Raw genomic sequence first — 11,648 nt, forward strand, 5'->3', positions numbered from 1 at the left:
GCTCAGTGGATAGAGCAATGGGCCTGGAATCAGGTAGACCTGAATTCAAATCCTGCCTCAGACATTCACTAGCTGTGTGACCCTGGACAAATCCTTAATTCATTGGAGAAGGAAATGGCAAACCATTTCAGTATCCTTACCAAGAAAACCTCATGGATAGTATAGCCCATGGAATCACAGAGTCAGACACAACCGAACGACAAAACCTTATATAGGAGGATGGTACAAGATTATGAACAGTATCACTGAAGAGCAAGAAGTTATAGAGGGAAAGGCAATTTTAGTGAAAGCTTGGCTTGAGGCTAAATTAAGTAAGATGAGATCAAGGTCATTAAAGGATGAAAACTGGAGGAACACACACACATTTTTCTATTTCTATTTTCTAATATTTCTATTAGAATTGAGTCCTTGCTGTATTATGTGAGGACATATGAAGAAGGGCACTTAAGAAAAGAAAGACAGGAAGAACACGTGGGCCAGATCAAATACAAACAGATGAGGTCTATAATGGAGGCATCATTATTTTGAGGATAATGGAGGATAGAGTCTCAAGATATTTGGAAAGGGGAGGGTATCAAGTGCTTGGGAGAAAAAATAACTGAGCATATTATCAACAAACCTGATCAAGAAAATATCAGTAACTATTGACCCATATGCCTACTTCTCCATTCAATAAAAGTCTTTATTAAAATTAAATATATAGTATATGTATATATATTATACATATTACATATATATGTATAATATATATAAAGAGTATCCTTGATCAAGGTTTAAGAAGGGAATAGGCAGCCTTTTGACAAATGATAGTCTACATCAGACCCTTCAGCAGGAAAATATAATCAAATCCAACAAGCACTTTTCATCTTGTTCAGTTGTTTTTCAGTCATGTCCGACTCTTTATGACCCCATTTAGGATTTTCTTGGCAAAGATACTGGAGTGATTTCCCATGTCCTTCAACAGCTCATTTTACAGATAATGAAACTGAGGCAAATAAGGTTAAATGACATGCCCAGGGTCATGCAGCTAGTAAGTGTCTGAAGCCCAATTTGAACCCAGGAAGCTGAGTCTTCCTGACTCCAGGGCCTGTACTCTATCCATTGTGCCACCTACTTGACCCCCATAAACATCATTTATATGCAAGACATTGTGCTAGGCACTGTGAATATAAAGCTGAAATAAAAAGCAATGCCTGCCCTCAACATTTTTGTATTCTACTGGAATACAAGATCCCATTGTATTTATTTATATGTTGGTTTGTTTAATATAAATATGTATTTGATTTAATAGAGTGAAATGCTGCCTTAAAAGTTCCCTTCTCCAACAAGGTATCTCCTCAATACATGTCGTATTATAGCAAGATCATCAGTTTTAGAGTTAGAGCACCTAGATGCAAATCCTGCCTTGTAAACTTACTGCAATCAGGGGAAAGACAGTTATCCTCCACAGACAGCATTTTTATCAGTAAAATTTGATGCCTTTGAGGTCCATTTTCTTTCTAGATCTATGACCTAGTTGTAGCAGCCCTTGTCAATGCACACACTTTCCCCATCCTTTTTCCATTAGGTACCAAAGTCAAAGAAGTAGGGCAAAGGAAAACAAAGCCTTTGTAAAGGGCAACCATAAACTCTACAAGCTAAAAATCTCAGAGGAACTCTTAAAAGGACAATATTACATTCCATCGTGCTTTCTCTCTCTCTCTCTCTCTCTCTCTCTCTCTCTCCATCTATCTATCTCTCTCTCTCTCCATAATTTTTTGGAATCATTTAAGTTGAAAGTAGATTAGTCTCAATGGGATGGGGAGGGGGCAAACAAGAATCAAATGATTTATGAATTATTGCTGGGAACGTATTCATACCCTTGAATAACAGTCAAGAAAGCATTAGGAAAAGCATAAGCTGATTTGAAAACAAAACAAACAACAACAAAAAAGAAAACATGCTTTCAGTAGGTGGAAGTACAGAGATGGTGTAGTTCAAGGTTTGAGGACCACATAGCAGTTTGATCAGGTATGGTAACCGACCGAGTCAGCTATTTTGAGCTTGTCTCAAACGTGAGCTATGTCTCATGAGTAACTCAAGCCCATGACATACTCTAGGAGTTTACCCAGATAAAGTCCTCTGAGTAGCCAACTCCAATTCTTTGTTTTAGAAGAACACTAGCCTGTGTTAAAGAGATGCACAGGATTTATATATTTCACATATATTAAAATTATATAAGGTCAACTGAAAGGTAGACAACAAATAACATTGTCTAGTGTTGGAAGCAAGAAACAAAATGGAGAAGCTGTCTAAGATTATACAAGTAGTCTTCTGACTTCAAAGCCTATACTCAACTCATTTTACTATACCACACTACTGTTTTCTATATACGTGTGTGTGTGTGCGTGTGTGCACACATACACAAATAGGCAAATCATATATAAACATATATGAGAGAGAAAGAGAGAATATATTTTCCAGACATATCACAGGTCAGAGGAAGAAAAGAAAAATTTGTGATTTCTGTTAGCTCTCTTTCTTTCTTGCCCTGGAGATACATTAGTTCTCTGCAGAACACAAAATGGTGCATATTTTTAAGTCAATAGTACATATAGACATAAATACATACTGTCAAACCCCAATAAATTACAGTCTGTTCTAAGAAAGAGACAAACAAAATTAGGGTGTGTGTGTCCACAGTTTAATTTCTCTCAAACTGGCTTGACATGCATTGCATGGGAATTCAGTCCAAAACTGGGCCCCCCTAAGGGGGCCAGTTCAGAACTGGCTCAATTTGGGATTTGAAGGTACCCTTCAAAAAGTAGCTGTTCCCAAGAGGTGCCAATCAACCCTAATTAGTCGACACACTGGGACGTGAGCTGTATTAAAATGAGGTCTTGAGAACATGACTTAGTTCACTTAATCTTGGTCAATAGGGATTGATATTATCCCACCACCTGGACAGAGGAAAAATCACCCCCAGTCTTGGGCTACCTAGGCAGAAGAATCGGTCTCCACCCACACCTGAACAGATTAAATCAATTCAAGCCTGGGTTGGAATTTGACCAGGATAACCTTATTATCAGTAATATCATTGTGAAGAACTTTTTCAGAAAGGGTTGCCTGGGAAGGAAGATCTGAGAATCATTTTTCACAACACACACATATGTATATATAATATAATATGTATTTTATATATTGAGGTTATTATGTATTTATTATATTATACACATAATTCTATTATGTAGAGGTTAATTTAAAAACACTGAATTTTTAGTAAATTTTTTTAGAGTCCAGATAAAAGGTCAGTGTCGAACATGACCACCAAATGCAGGTATACACTTTTTTACCCTCTTAGCTGAATTATAGTATTTGAACTTGCAATGAGAAAAGGTCTGGATTCAGAACAAGAGGGCCTAGATTCAAATCCTAGCTCTGATGCTGTTGTGTCCTTGGGCAAGTCACTGAATTCTGCATGTCAGTTTCTCATTTGTAAAATGAGGGGGTTGGACAAGACAGGACTCTAGAATTCCTTCCAGCTCTTGTCTATGATTCTAGGAAGTATTCATACAAATAAATTCATATATATATATACACATATATACACACACACATATGTATATGTGTATGTGTATGTATATAAAATGAATGTATGTGTGTGCAAATACATATATATGTATATTAAATGCATGTATATGTGTATATATGCATATACATATACATTTATATATACATATATACTGTATATACATATGTGTATAAGAGTACATGCATATATAATATATATTTATATACATATATATCTTGCACTTACAAAGTTCAGATTAGTATTGAATATAGAAGGGACAAGTGAATCAAAGAAAATGCAGATGAAATGCACAGAGACCAATTAGTGGAAAAAACTAAGAATGAACATACCCACAAAAGACTTTAATTGAACTTAATCTTACATTAGAGAAAACCATTATGTAAACAAGCTAAATTGAATCAGCTAATAACAATGTAGATGTGCTTGACAAGCCTAGCTTCTCACCCTTTAGGGCAATTCATACCAGTCACATGCTCAGTTCTCTACATCCTCAACCCAGGGGTAAGACAAGGAAGATCATTTCCTCCAGAGAATATAGTAGTGTTGAAAGGAGATGTTATTATTTTTATCACAAAAATCCTAGATAATACTCCCCTTTTACCATCCAAACTCATCTGGCTTAAATGAATTTATGGTAGAAGGAAATCAACATCTTTTCCATCTTTCAATGACTTTTAACCAAGCCCCTCCCTCCATGAGTTGTTCAGCATTATAGAATAGAAAACAAATGAGATTCCATGAGTTTTTATTTGCTTTAGGTATTTAGGAAGCTGAGGAGACCTTGACTAGTACCTATAGCTTTTGCAAACAGGAAAGGTGAGAAGAGCGAATCTCCGATGGGTCTGTCTGCCCAATAATGGGAAAACTAAGAGAAAATAATTAATAAGGAAATAGTATCACCAGAAAATGTTTTCCTTGTGCTTTTAGTTTAGCCTTACTATTTATAAGAATAATGATAATAGAAGCTGATCATTTTGAAGTGCTTAAGATGCATTATCTCATTATTTTTGAGTTAGGTGATGTGCCTAAGGTGAGTAGTATACAGTTTTTAAGTGAAAGAGCTAGGACTAATACCCAGGTCTTCTTACTCAAAGAATCATAGAATTTCAAAGTTAAAAAGGACTTCAGAGATTATCTATCCAACCTATATCTAAGCAGGAACTCCACCTACCACAAGAATGGCCATCTTTCCTCCCTTTAGGGACATTGCAGTTAACAGGGAATTCATAGGCCCCTAAGGCAAGCCAATCCATTTTTTTTTATTGCTCTACATGTTAATCAATCAAGTATTTATTCTATTTTTAGGCATTCTGCTAATTGCTAGGGATACAAATACAAAGCAAAAAAACAATAACAACAACAACAACAAAACAGCCCCTGCCCTCAAGGAGCTTACCTTCTACTGGTAAAGAAAATATGTACACAAATAGGCATATACATACACGCAGAGTAGATGGACAATAATCTTGGAAAGAAAAGCATCCAGGTCTTCCAGTCTCCAAATCCATTGTCTTATTGACTATTCTATGCTCATTTGAGCTGAATCTTGAAGCCAGGGATTCTAAGATATTAAGGTAAGGAGGGAAAATATTCCAGGCATGGGAGTCAACTAGTACAAAGGCAAAGAGGATACAGAGCAGCACCTACCAGTATTTGTAAGTAGAGCAGTACAGCTGGACCACAAAATATATAAAGGTCATTAATCTGTAAGAATACTGGAAAAATAAGAAGGGATTAGACTGAAGAATGTCATTTGCCAGACAAGAGTTTACATTTTATTCTAGACATAATAGAGAAACACTGTAATTTATGAATGGGAGAGGTTGACATGGCTAAATCTAAACTTTAGGAAAAACAGTTGTTTGCTAAGAAGATTTACATTGAACCTAAAATAGGCTTTCCAAACTCACAGTTGTTCCTGGTATGCCCTCTGAGACCACGTAGAATAGATCTTTTCTTTTTCTATAAGACAACCCTTCAAATCAATAAAGATAGCTCCTGTTTCCTCTGGTCCTCCAGTTCTTTTTCACCCAAAGTTCAACATTCCTGATTTCTTTAAATATCCTAAAGGCCCTCTTGTGACCTAGTATCAAATACCCTCACTACCCTAATTACCTTTTTCTGGATGCACTGTAATTTGTTTAGGATGCATTTTATTTAAGTTGTTAGGAAAGTGGTTTTCCTAAAATTCAATACTCATAATCCAGTGTAAGATTCTTGATATGTTTTGACCAAAATATAGCAAGGCTATCACCTCTGAAGACCTAGATAGTCTACTTCTATTAATGTGCCCTAAGAACAAACAGGAGGCAGGGTAATGCAGTGGATGGAAGGTTGACTTTAGAATCAGAAAGACTTGAGTTTAAGACCTGCCTCTGCCATACACTGTGTCGCTAATGTGACCTTGAGCAACTCACTCAATTCTAAGTATCCCCAGAAATTATCTAAGATCATAGGTTAGAGAGCTGCCAATCTGTATGAGTGAAGGGAATTTCCACACCAGGAAATTTCTCACTGAACAACAAATTTGCTTTTGGGTGTGGGAGGGGAAGGAATGGTATATCATGCCATTAATTCATATTGAGATTTCAGTTCACCAAAATCCAAATGTGTTTTATCATAAATGTTGTATAGTTATGTCTCCTTCTTATAGTACTTAATGCAACCAATTTTTAAACCCATGTGTAGGAATTTACATTTATCCCAACTTTTTTTAGCCCTGACCCAATGTTATAGTATATTCGTATCTATCTGCAGGCCACTGTGATACAACCAGCTATCTCTCTTGGAATTTTGGAATCCATAAATTTGAAGAGCATAATATCTATGCCTTCACGCAAGTCATTGTTAAAAATGTTGATCATATCAAAAATAGGTTTCTAAGATAACCCCTGAAGAATACCTCCCAAGTTGACACCAACCTATAAATCACAGCAATTTGGATCAGGCATCTCTACTTATTCCAAATCTACACAACTATACTATCACACAACAAACATCTCCATCTATTTTCTACAAAGATACCATCAGTTTGTCTTATCTTATCTCTTGGTGAAAATCAGGGATGTAAGTTTTATTCTCTTGATCTCGTAACCCTACCAGCAAAGGAAATTACATTATTCTGTTAAGACTTTTTCCTGAAATTATGCTGACTCACAGCAACAACTTCTTCCCTTTCTAAGTCTTAATAAACCATCCCTTTAATGATGCATTCTAGAATGTTTCCTGGTCAAGCTGACTAACCCAGAGTCTACCATCTTCCCTTTCTAGATGACTGGAATTAGAGCATTCTGAAATAGTGTTTATTAAGCACCACAAATTGTGGTCTATCTGAAAGTTTTTTTAGCAACCTGGAATGAAAGTTGACTAATACTGGTGAGACACATATATTGAAAACAAGTAGGTACTCTTTTATCATCTCTTCCTTTATCTTCTATTACAATTCATTATTAGCTATTTTTATTCTATTCTATATTATTTTCTATTCTTTATTACTTATATCTTATGCTATATTATTTTATTATATATTTATTATATTATTTTATTCTATCTTTCTATCCTGAAGATAATTCTTCTTGGTGGAGAAAATAGAAGTGAAAAAAGAATTGAGTAATTCTGTCTTCTCTTGTTTGTCAGTTGTCTTCATTTCATACAATCCTAGTAGTTTTTCTTTTAAAAATTTTTCTTTTTGCCCCAAAAATTAGGCAAAAAAAAATGTGCAATATGAAATCTTTTTTTGTAGTCCTTAGCTATTCTTACCTAAAGAGAGATGGTGTAGTGTATAAAGGTTTGGCCTAGCATCAGAAAGACTTGGGTTCAAATCTTGCTTCTGAAAAATACTAGCTTCATGATACTAAGCAAGTCCTTAATTTTTTTTTAATATCCTAGGAAATTCTCTAGTTCAATAAGTTACATAAAAATTACCAATCTATATCAGTGGAGAGAGTTTGAAATCAGGATTTACTATGTTGGTAATACCATAGGTCTCGACAAAAGTAAGCAAAAAGGGGAGAAGGGATTTATTTCTATTCTCAGCTTATTCTAAGCATGAGAACACCTGATAAGGAATATGCTCTCTTCTATATTTATCCTTAGTTACTTGCCCCTACTCATCCAGTCTCCTCTTTTTTATGCATGTCTTTTTTTTAAAAAATCTAAACCAGTATTTCTGGTGAATATCAAGTGTCGCTTTCTTCCTGATCAAAATCAATTTATGTTCCATTAATTATGTTCCATGAACATGAATAGAATGAACTCACCCATAAAAAGGAAGAAGATGGCAGAATGCATTAGAAACTACAGTCCAACAATGTTATTTTAAGAAACATATTTGAAACTTAAATTCATAGAGAGTTAAAATGAAAGGCCTAAGCAGAATTATTATGGTTCAGGTGAATTCAAAAAAGCAAATATAGCAATATGATTTCACATAAGGCTGTAGTAAATTATAGACATGATAAGGAAAGACAATCAGGAAAACTACATCATGCTTAAAAGCAACATAGACAACAAATCAATATCAATACATAATAAATATTCACCAATTAGTCTGACATCTAAATACTTAAAGGGAAAGTTAATGTAATTGCATGGAAAAATAGATTATGACTAAAACTAAAATAATGAGGTACCTTAATTTACTTCCTTCAGATCAATACAAATTTAACCAAAAGATAAACAATAAGGAAGTTAAGGAACTGAATAGAACTTTAGAAAATTAGAGATGATAGGTCTTTAGTGGAAAACAAAGGCATTTACAGGGGGCAGCAGTGGCGCAGTGGACAGAGAACCGGCCCTGGATTCAGGAGGACCTGAGTTCAAATCCGGCCTCAGACACATAACACTTACTAGCTGTGTGACCCTGGGCAAGTCACTTAACCCTGTTGCCCAACCAAAAGAAAAGAAAAAAAAGAAAGGCATTTACATACTTCTCAGCCATATGTGGCACCTTTACAAAAATAAACCATATAAAGGGTATAAAAACCTTACCAAAAATGCAGAAAGTCAAAAATACTAAATGTTTACTTGCTAATCACAATGCAATAAAATTATATTTAAGAATTCAAATATATCCAAATATTTACATATAATTATATTCAAGCATATTCAAGGGCAGAGTGAAAGCAGTGACTTGCTTGAGCTTTCCCCCAAACCCATCCAAATACCTGTAAAAAATGACTCTAAAGAAATTCTAGAGCAGCAGGACCCACAAAAAGGCAGAGTAAAGCAAATTTCCAGGCCAAGACAACCTGGATGGTTAATCAGAAAGGTCTATTGCACCTGGCTGGGAAAGGAGCATAGTTTAGCATGGGTGTGCAGGCAAAGACTAGGCCTCAGTGAACCTGGAACAGGCCTCAGGGAACTGAATCACAGACAGCTGTGACAACTTAGAAGGTCAGTGAGACAGGTCTATTGGACCTAGGTGAAAGAGGAGCTTGGTCCAGCCCCAGTCCCAGTGCAGGCCCTAGGGCAGCGGCTGCTTTAGGAGCTCTCAGTCACAGACAGAGGGGGAATTGAGTAGCTGATCAGAGGGGGATTGCAGGGATCTCTTTGCTGGTGCTGAGGCAGGAATCTCTTGCTTTGCCCGTGCTTGGATCTGAGTCACAGTTCTGGGTGGTGATCCTGGGGTGAGGAGGAACACTGGTGTGGTGGAGCTTGTAGTGGTGGTGGACAGGTTATCCTCCTCACTGTACCAAGGCAGAAAAGAGTGCTTGTGGTCATTCACAGACCAGAGCATAGGCCTGGAAAGGAGTAACCACCTTGTCCTTAATTATACCACCTTGGAAGAACTGAAAATTTACTGGTCCCTAGAAGTATCTCTGAAAACAGCTGCACAAAACCCCCAAAGCTTGAGATGGTATATTCTCCACACTGGAAGCAGACCCCTACCTTAGCAAAGAGTTTAAAAGTTAAGGAATTGGCTGGGATCATGACCAAGCCTAGCAAAAAAAAAAAAATCAAACCATAGAATCTTTCTTTGGTGACAAAGAAGATCAAAACATATAACCAGAAGAAGACAACAAAGTCAAGTATATTCAAGAAAAAAGTATTAAATTAATTAGATGCTAATTGGGTGGATCAAAAAATATCATAAAAACAATAAAAAAATTTCTCAGTGAAAATACAAGTAAAGAGTCAATATACCAAAACTGATGGGGTCTACCTCATGCAAATCTTAGGGGAAAAAATTGTTTCAATGAATATTGGTGTCAAAAAATAAAGAATGAGTCAATGAATTGGGCATGCACTAAAAAAATTAGAACAATAACAAATCAACCCCTTCAACTAAATATCAACATAGGAATTATGAATATCAGAGATTAATAAAATTAAAGCAAAAAAACTTCATTGAATTGGTCAATAAAAATAAGTTGTTTTTTTTAATTAATAAAATAGATAAATTATTACCTAATAAGGTTTTTTTAAAAGACAGAGGAAAACCAAATTGTTCATAACAAATAAATGAAAGAGAATTCACAATAATTGCAGAAGAAATAATAGAAAATATCCAAAGTTATTTCCCCAATTATATATCAATAAAACTGATAATTTAAAGGAAATGAATGAATACTTGTAAGAATACAAAATGTATTCAGATTAACAAAATAAGCAGATTATTTAAATAACAACAACCAAAAAAAGAAATTTAAGAACCTATACATAAAATCCCAAATAAGTTTTTACTCAAAGATCAGGTAGTTTTATAAGTTAATTATATCAAATATTTGAATAACATACTATAATTTTGTACAGACTAATGGACAAAAAAATTATAATAAAAGGAGGAGGTACCTTTCCTCTTTCTATGCTATAGATATAATCTTGATAGCTAAGTCAGGGAGAGACAAAACAGAGAGAAGAAACTATTTAACTTTGTCCTAATGAATCATGATGCCAAAAATAAGTTAAAATATAAGCAAATAGGCAAGAGCATATTGCTAAGACAATACATTATGACCAGAGTGAATTTATAGGGTTTCAAGATTATAGGTTTGGTTTCTTATAAGGACAACTATAAACATAATAAGCTATGTTAATAGCAAAAATAATAAAAACCACACAATTATGTTGATGTGGAAAAGGTTTTTGACAAAATCTAGGAACCATTTTCATTAACAACACTAGAAAACACAAATAAATGGACTTTTCTTTAATATAATAATAGTATATATCTAAAACCAAGAGCAAGTATTATACATATTGGAGAAAAAGTAAGAGATCTTTTCCATAAAGTCAAGGTTTAAGCCAGGATGCCCATTAGCACCAACCACTATTTAACATAGTTCTAGAATTGCTAGGCATAAAAACAAAACAATGGAAATCAAGGGAATAAACATAAGCAAAATGGAAATAAAACAAAATTATCTCTTTTTACAGATGTTATAATAATCTACCTAGAGAACCCTAAAGAGTGAATTACAATTAATTGAAACCTTTAATAAATTACCAGAGTTTCAATATATAAAATATATCTGCATAATTCATCAACATTCCTATATATTACCAGCAGAACACAGCAGAAAAAGATACAAAGAGATACTCGATTCAAATATCTTCAGAATATATAAAATTTTGGGGAATCTATTTACCAAGACTCATCTAAGAACTATGAATGCAACCAAGATACGTCTAAATAATTTTTTGTTGTTCAGTCATCTCAGTCATGTCCAACTCTTCATGACCTCATTTGGAGTTTTCTTGGCAAAGAGACTGGAGTGGTCTAACATTTCCTTCTCCAGCTCATTTTACAGATGAGGAAACAGAGACAAATAGGGTTAAGTGACTTGTCTAGGGTCACACAGCTAGTAAGTATCTAAGGCCAGATTTGAACTCAGAAAGATGAGTCTTTCTCACTTCAGGACTAGCACTCTATCCACTGCACTACCTAACTGCCTCCTGAATAATTGGAGAAATATTAATTGTTTCTGAGTAGACTGAGCCAATATAATAAAATGACAATATAACTTAAATGGATTTACTTATTCAGTGGCATATCAATCACCCTACTTTAGGCTTATTTTACATAGCTAATAAAAATAAGGACAAAATTCATCTAGAGGATCAAAAGGTCAAGAAT

This window comes from Vombatus ursinus, unplaced genomic scaffold (genome assembly GCF_900497805.2).
Source record: "Vombatus ursinus unplaced genomic scaffold, bare-nosed wombat genome assembly UNPS02001419.1, whole genome shotgun sequence".
NCBI lineage: Eukaryota > Metazoa > Chordata > Mammalia > Diprotodontia > Vombatidae > Vombatus > Vombatus ursinus.